This window comes from Macaca thibetana, chromosome 17, assembly GCF_024542745.1.
Source record: "Macaca thibetana thibetana isolate TM-01 chromosome 17, ASM2454274v1, whole genome shotgun sequence".
In the NCBI taxonomy this organism is placed as follows: Eukaryota; Metazoa; Chordata; class Mammalia; order Primates; family Cercopithecidae; genus Macaca; species Macaca thibetana.
The window spans coordinates 23,207,578-23,215,355 of record NC_065594.1 but is presented as its reverse complement, the minus strand read 5'-3'; the positions used below and the strand labels follow the sequence as shown (position 1 = coordinate 23,215,355).

Genomic DNA, 7,778 nt, shown 5'->3' with positions numbered 1-7,778 from the left:
TTAGCAATGGAAATTAACGAAATAGAAAAAAATAATAAAAATATAGATATAACCAACAAAACCAAAAGCTATTTTTGGGAAATAATCCAGACAAGGTAATTTGTGGAAAGAAAATTATAGGCTAATTTCACTTATGAATTTAGATGCAAAATTTCTAATTTACTAACAAATCATATTCAATAATGCATTAAAAATACATTACAAGGACTAGGAGCAGTGGTTCATGCCTGTAGTCCCAGCATTTTGGGAGGTCGAGGTGGGAGGATCCCTTGAGCCTAGGAGTTTGAGACCAGCCTGGGCAACATGGTGAAACCCCATCTCTACAAAAAATACACAAATTAGTCAGGCACGGTGGCATATGCTTGTAATCCCAGCTAATCTAGAGGCTGAGGTGGGAGGATCACCTGAGCCCAGGGAGGTTGAGGCTGCAGTGAGCCATGATTGCACCACTGCATTCCAGCCTGGGTGACAGAGTGAGACCCTGTCTCAAACGACAACAATAACAACATTGTAATCAAATAAGATTTATCCCAATATCTGTCAGCCCAAGCTGGTGCCATCATAGCTCACTACAGCCTCAAACTCCTGAGCTCAAGAAATCCTCCTGCTTCAGCCTCCCGAGTAGCTGAGACTACAGGTGCATGCCAGCATGCCAGGCTAATTTTATAATGATTATTTTTAAAGGTTGGGCAAAAACATTTGTATATAATATACCAATCATGTAAAAATTAAAATGTATATATAATTATGTTAAAAAAAAAAGACTGAGTGCACCCTGAGGTTAAGCATTCAGAAGATAAAACAGCACATATCTAGTATTCCTGTCTGCAGTCTCCTCCTCAAAAAAAATTTAACCTGAATCTGATTATAAAGAACAAACAAGGCCAGGCACAGTGGCTCACGTCTGTAATCCCAGCACTTTGGGAGGCCGAGGTAGGCAGATCACAAGGTCAGGAGTTCGAGACCAGCCTGGCCAACATGGTAAAACCTTGTCTCTGCTAAAAATACAAAAATTAGCCAGATGTGGTGCCATGCACCTGTAGTCCCAGCTACTTGGGAGGTTGAGGCAGAAGAATCACTGGAACCAGGAGGCAGAGGTTGCTGTGAGCCAAGATCACACCACTGCACTCTAGCCTGTGCAACAGTGTGAGACTCTGTCTCAAAAAAAAAAAAAAAAAAAAAAAAAAAAAAAAAAAAAAATTCTAGCTTGTGGGACATACTACAAAACAGCTGGCCTGCAATCTTTAAAACTGTCAGTATAGGGAAAGAACTAAAGAGAGTAGAGATTGTTCTAGATTAAAGAACAGTAAAGGGACATGTAACAAAATGCAATGGATTTTCTTCCATTGACTCTGGATTTTTTTTTTTTTTTTTTTTTTAAGTTATAAAAGACATGACTAGAACAGAATTGGAGCCCAGGTGTGGTGGCTCACACCTGTATTTCCCAGTTTTGGAAGGCTGGGGTGGGAGGATCTCTTGGGGCCAGGGGTTCAAGACCAGCAAACAAGGCCAGCCACGGTGGCTGGGCAACATAACAAGACCCCATTTTTTTTAAAAAAAATTTAAATTTAAAAAAATTAAAGAAAAAGTTTTTTAAAAGAGAACACTAATTGGGAAAATTTGAATGTGGACTTTATATTAGATAATAGGATTGTATCAATGTTAAATTCCTCAAGTGTGATCAGAGTATTGTGATTATGGGAAAGAATGCTATCATTCTTAGGAAATACATATTGAAAGCTGTAGGATTAAAGGGTCATGAGACCAACTCTCAAGAGAGTGTGTGTGTGTGTGTGCGTGCGTACGTGTGTGTCAGTCAGACAGAAAGAGAGGGCTACACAGAGAAAAAATAAATGTAGTAATATATTAATAATTGGTGAATCTAGGTGAAGAGTATAAGCTGTTTATCCTAGTATTACAACTTTTCAAGTGATTTGAAAGTTGAGAAAATCATCTTAACAGTAAATGCAAGAATAGAAGGAATTGAGGTATTAAGCATAGCTTTATTTTATTGTAAAATTAAGATACATTTTTACACTTTTTGGCCAGGTGCAATGACTCACACCTGTAATCACTTTGGGAGGCTGAGGTGGCTGGATCACTGAGGTCAGCACTTTGAGACCAGCCTGGCCAACATGGTGAAACCCTGTCTCTGCCGAAAAATAGAAAATCAGCTGGGTGAGGTGGCCTGCACCTGCAGTCCCAGCTGCTTGGGAGGTTGAGGCAGGATAATCACTTAAACTACCCTTTTCTGCAGTTCTGTATTTTCAGTATTTTAGCATGTTGAGCCTGTTTTTATTATTGGCAAATAATTAAAGATAGAAAAAAGGCTGGGAGCAGTGGCTCACGCCTGTAATCCCAGCACTTTAGGAGGCTGAGGTGGGTGGATCACCTGAGGTCAGGAGTTTGAGACCAGCCTGGCAAATATAGCAAAAACCCATCTCTACTAAAAATACAAAAATTAGCTGGACATGGTGGTGGGTGCTTATTATCCCAGCTACTCAGGAGGCTGAGGCAGGAGGATGGCTTGAACACTGGGGTTGGAGGTTGCAGTGAGCCGAGATCAAGCCATTGCATTCCAGCCTAGGCAAAAGAGCAAAACTCTGCCTCAAAAAAATAAAAATAAAATAAAGAAAAAATGACAGATTATTTTTTATTAGGAATATCCATTTTAGTTTTGTGTACCTGATTCTATAAATTCTTTAAATAACTTTATTTAACTTTGTACATGGCAGAAATTTTGCCTTGAAATTGAAATGAGATGATTAGGAGATATCATTCAGAACCACCATGTATGTTGGTTTTAAAAGACACAAGTTAACAACGATGATCCTTAAAGCATTATGTTTATTATATTAAACGTCTAAGAAAGGCAAATATATAAAGTCAGAAAGTTTAGTGGTGCCTAGGGTTGGCAATGGGGATAACTGTAAATGGACATGAGGTTTCTTTTTTGGGTAATGGAAATGTCCCAAAATTAGCTTGGGATTGTGGTACACAACTCTGTAAATATAATAAAATTCATTGAATTATATACTTAGAATTGATAGAGACAGGAGGCAGGGAAATTCTAGGAAGAAGAGGGCAGGTGCCTGGCAATGGCCCCACCCTCAAGCCAAAAAGCCTAATGCCATGGCCCAAAGTGAGAACTTACATTCCTGTTTTCCTGCTCAAATGTTGCCTTTTCCAAAAGCACCCATGGCCCACCCTGTCCACCCATCCTATACCTATAAAAACCCCAGAATTCAGCCAGCAGAAAAGAGAAGCAGCTGGATATCAGAGACTACAGTTGGACGTTGGAGAGAAGCAGTTCCTGACTTCAGAGGGAGAGTTTGATAGCATAGCTTCGGAGAGGAGTCAGGCCAGGGACGGCCAGCCTCCAGGGGAAGATCACCTTCCCATTTGTCCCCTTTTCAGCTCCCCCTCCTGTGAGAGGTGGAATGCAGTGGTACCCAGTGAGTAGAGTCCACCCCTGCCAGCACTGAAGCAGCCAGCTAGTTCTAGCATCCGGGCACTCCAGTTCCTGCCAGTGAAAGGGTCAGGAAAACGTCCTGCTTCAGAATGGGTGCATTTTATAGTATATAAGTATCTCCGATGTTAAAATAAGGTATGTAGATTAAAAGACGTTAGCCAGATGAAACATACAATCTCAATCTGAAGAGACTTAAAGGTATAAGAAGTCTATTGTAACTACTTGTGAAATATTCAGTAGAATCTTATTGTTCTATGCTTAGATTTTCCGCATTTTTACCAAAAGAAGCATCATAAATTCAGACTGCCTGGAGGCATTTAGATGTAGAGGAACATTTGATTTACAGAATTATTCTCTAAAACATACTTTAATAAATGTAAAGTATACACAATGACTAGAATCAAGCTAGTAGAGGATCAGAGAAGACCCCCTCCTTAATTATTAAGTTGCGCTGTAACTACAATTTAAAATGTTAATTCCTTCAGCAAATGAGTATTGAATGTTTATTAAGGCCAGTTTTAGTTTTTTTTGTTGTTTTTTTTTTCCAAAGACGGGGTCTCACTATTTTTCCCAGGCTGGTCTCCCGCTCTTGGGCTCAAGCAATCCTCCCATACTCAGCCACCTGAGTAGCTGGGATTACCAGCTACTGTAGCCAGCTCATATTATGGCCAGTTTTAGAGATAACTGCCAAGATATAATTGTATTTAGCTAATGATAGATATAAATATTTTAAAATACTATTTGGAGCCAGGTTTTACATGCTTCATTTCTCGAATTTTTCCTCCCTCCCCCTCCCTCCCTCCTTTCTTCCTTCCCTCCCTCCCTCCCTCCCTGCTTGCTCTTTCTCTTTCTTTCTTTCTTTCTTTCTTTCTTTCTTTCTTTCTTTCTTTCTTTCTTTCTTTCTTTCTTTCTTTCTTTCTTTCTTTCTTTCTTTTTCTTTCTTTCTTTCTCTCTCTTTCTCTCTCTCTCTCTCTCTCTCTTTCTTTCTCTCTCTCTCTCTCTTTCTTTCTCTCTTTCTTTCTCTCTTTCTTTCTTTCTTTCTTTCTCTTATTTTGTCACTCAGGCCAGAGTGCAGTGGCACGATCTTGAGTCACTGTAACTTCCACTGCCCGGGTTCAAGCAATTCTCCTGCTTAGCCTCCCGAGTAGCTGGGACTACAGGCGTGCGCCACCATGCCCAGATAATTTTTGTATTTTTAGTAGAGACAGGGTTTCACCATGTTGGCCGGGATAGTCTTGAATTCCTGACCTCAAGTGGTCCACCCACCTCGGCCTCCCAAAGTGTTGGGATTACAGGAGTGAGCCACTGCGCCTCACCTACATGCTTAATTTCTTTTTTTTTTTAAACCAAAAAAATTTTTTTCATTTAAAAAAGTATTTAGAACACATAAAACAAGGCAACATTGATTCTTTTTTCTCATCTTCTGGTATGGAATCTGTTGGTGGCTCCTCCCCTGTTGTGCTGTTGCTCTCTGAGCCAGTGTTACTGTCACTGGTTCCTTCCTCTGCCATACTGTCGACCCCTCCTGCCACTCTCCTTATCCTCAGGAGTAGACGTGCCTTCTTCACCATTCTGTTGGCTCTCTGTTATTTCTTCAAGCTGTGTCTCCTCTGTCTCCATTGGAATGTTGTCGTCATCTTTCTTCTCCTCGCCTTTGTTGGCTGCTTGTTATTCCTCAGGAAGGATGTTGCTCTGACTGCACTCAGCTTGCTCTGCTGCCTCCTTCTCCCTTTCCTCTTGCCCTTTGTGGGCCGGTTCCTCTGCCTGTGCAATCTCAGCTGCAATTTTCTCCATATCCACTTCTACTTTCAGACAGCATAACCTTTTAAGTTCATTGTTAAGTGAATCTATGCTTTCCAGGAATTTCCTCTTTTTCTCCTGGTGTCTTTCCTCTATTTGAAGAATTTCAGCTTCTGGTTTTCACTGATGAACCATTAAGGACTAGACCTGTCGTTGGACCTGTCGTTTGAGGACCTGCATTCTAGCTGTTCTGACAACTGACCAAACGTCTGGCACCACACTCCCACTAAGGATTTCACTAATGAGGCAGTGGTTCCTCTGGAAACGGGCGGTGACTGGATGCTTGAAAAGCCATCATCATAATCATCCGGATCTTGGGCAGGCTCAATGCACATGTATGGTTCTCCTTTCTCCAAGCGAGACTGTCTCTGCTGACTTTCTCCCTGCTGCATGACTTTTTGCATTTATGTAAGCAAGGTACATGGGGGAATTACGATAGGCCTTCATAGATTCATTGTACTCTATCTTTTCTGCTTTGTATTCACTTAAATATTCTTGTTTTTCATCAGCAAGATCTTGCCGGATGCCACCAATAATCTAGCCAATCTCACACAACTTTAGGTCAGGGTTGGAAAATTTACTTGGTCCCAGACCTTTCTGCTGTACCTCATGTAGGGCATCAGCAGCTTTTCTGGTGACTTTCAGGGTTTGGAATCGTAATAGCAGAGGATGCCGTAACCCAGCTGTTGGTGGCCGGGTTTCCTCCCAGGCTGTAGTTGTTGTTGGCAAGATGACTGTATGGACTGTATCCCGCACACCCTGGTGTGCTGGGCATTTGTGTTGCAGGAGCTGGGGTGGGAGGTGGGGCATAAGATGGTCTTTTTTGACATTTTGGAAGATTAAGTTCTCAGTTCCTTAAGAATGAATCTGAGACACCATGGGCAGAAAAAGTGTCTGCAACTCTGGCTTCACTTCCCTTTACATGCTTAATTTCTAAGCAGACCGTTAAAAAAAAAAAAAGGTAATACAAATGTAAATTTACTCTCAGTCCATGAATCCTGGTGGTTAATGCAGTCTGAATTTGTGAGATCTTATTGTGCTTTCGAAAGGCGAAGCCAGCTGGGCGTCTGGGTCAGGAGGGGACTTGGAGAACTTTTCTGTATAGCCAAAGGATTGTAAACACACCAATCAGCACTCTGTGTCTAGCTAAAGGTTTGTAAATGCACCAGTCAGCACTCTGTAAAAATGCACCAATCAGCCCTCTGTGCCTAGTTAAAGGTTTGTAAACGCACCAATCAGCACTCTGTAAAAACGCACCAATCAGCATTCTGTGTCTAACTAAAGGTATGTAAACGCACCAATCAGCACTCTGTAAAAACAGCCCAATCAACACTCTGTAAAATGGACCAATCAGCGCTCTGTAAAATGGACTAATCAGCAGGATGTGGGTGGGGCCAAATAAGGGAATAAAAGCTGGCCACTCATGGCAACCCACTCCAGTCCCCTTCCATGCTGTGGAATCTTTATTCTTTCACTTTTCACAATAAATCTTGCTGCCGCTCACTCTTTGGGTCCACACTACCTTTATGAGCTGTAACGCTCACTGCCAAGGTCTGCAGCTTCACTCCTGAAGTCAGTGAGACCATGAACCTACCAGGAGGGAGGAACAAACAACTCTGGATGCACCACCTTTAAGAGCTGTAACACTCACTGCAAAGGTCTGCGGCTTCACTGCTGAAGTGAGCAAGACCATGAACCCACTGGAAGGAAGAAACTCTGGACACATCTGAACATCTGAAGGATCAAACTCCGGACACACCATCTTTAAGAACTGTAACACTCACTGCAAGGGTCCGCGGCTTCATTTTTGAAGTCAGTGAGACCAAGAACCCACTGGAAGGAACTAATTCCGGACACATTTTCACATGTATTAATGAGGTTGTGCTCAGTAAATCTAAACAACTCTATAAGATATTAATTAAAAGGTATTTAATCAGAATTAGATTAATATTCAAATTCAAATTGTGGCAATCAATTCTAAAGCACAGTGATAGCAGGACGCTTTTTTTTTTTTTTTTTGAGACAAAGTCTCATCCAGGCTGAGGTACAGTGGTGTGATCTCGGCTCACTGCTCTGCCCACCTTGGCTTTCAAAGTGCTGGGATTACAGGAGTGAACCTTCACACCTGGCCTCCTGGAAAACATTTTTATTTTTATTTTATTTATTTATTTTTGAGACAGTCTCGCTCTTGTCATCCAGGCTGGAGTGCAATGGCACAATCTCAGCTCACTGCAACCTCCACCTCCCAGGTTCAAGTGATTCTCCTGCCTCAGCCTTCCAAGTGTCTGGGATTACAGGTGTGCACCACCATGCCCAGCTAATTTTTGTATTTTTAGTAGAGACAGGGTTTTACCATGTTGGCCAGGCTGGCTCGAACTCCTGACCTCAGGTGATCCGTCCGCCTTGGCCGGTTTCACCATGTTAGCCAGGCTGGTCTCAAACTTCTGACCTCAGGTGAGTCACCTGTCTCGGCCTTCCAGAGTGCTGGGATTCCAGGCGTGACCCA

At 42.0% G+C, this 7,778-nt stretch overlaps 1 pseudogene; it reads right to left on the bottom strand.

Moving 5' to 3' along the window:
* Positions 1–4,921: 4,921 nt before the first annotated feature.
* Positions 4,922–6,493, bottom strand: LOC126940375 (SWI/SNF-related matrix-associated actin-dependent regulator of chromatin subfamily E member 1-like; annotated as a pseudogene).
* Positions 6,494–7,778: the final 1,285 nt, after the last annotated feature.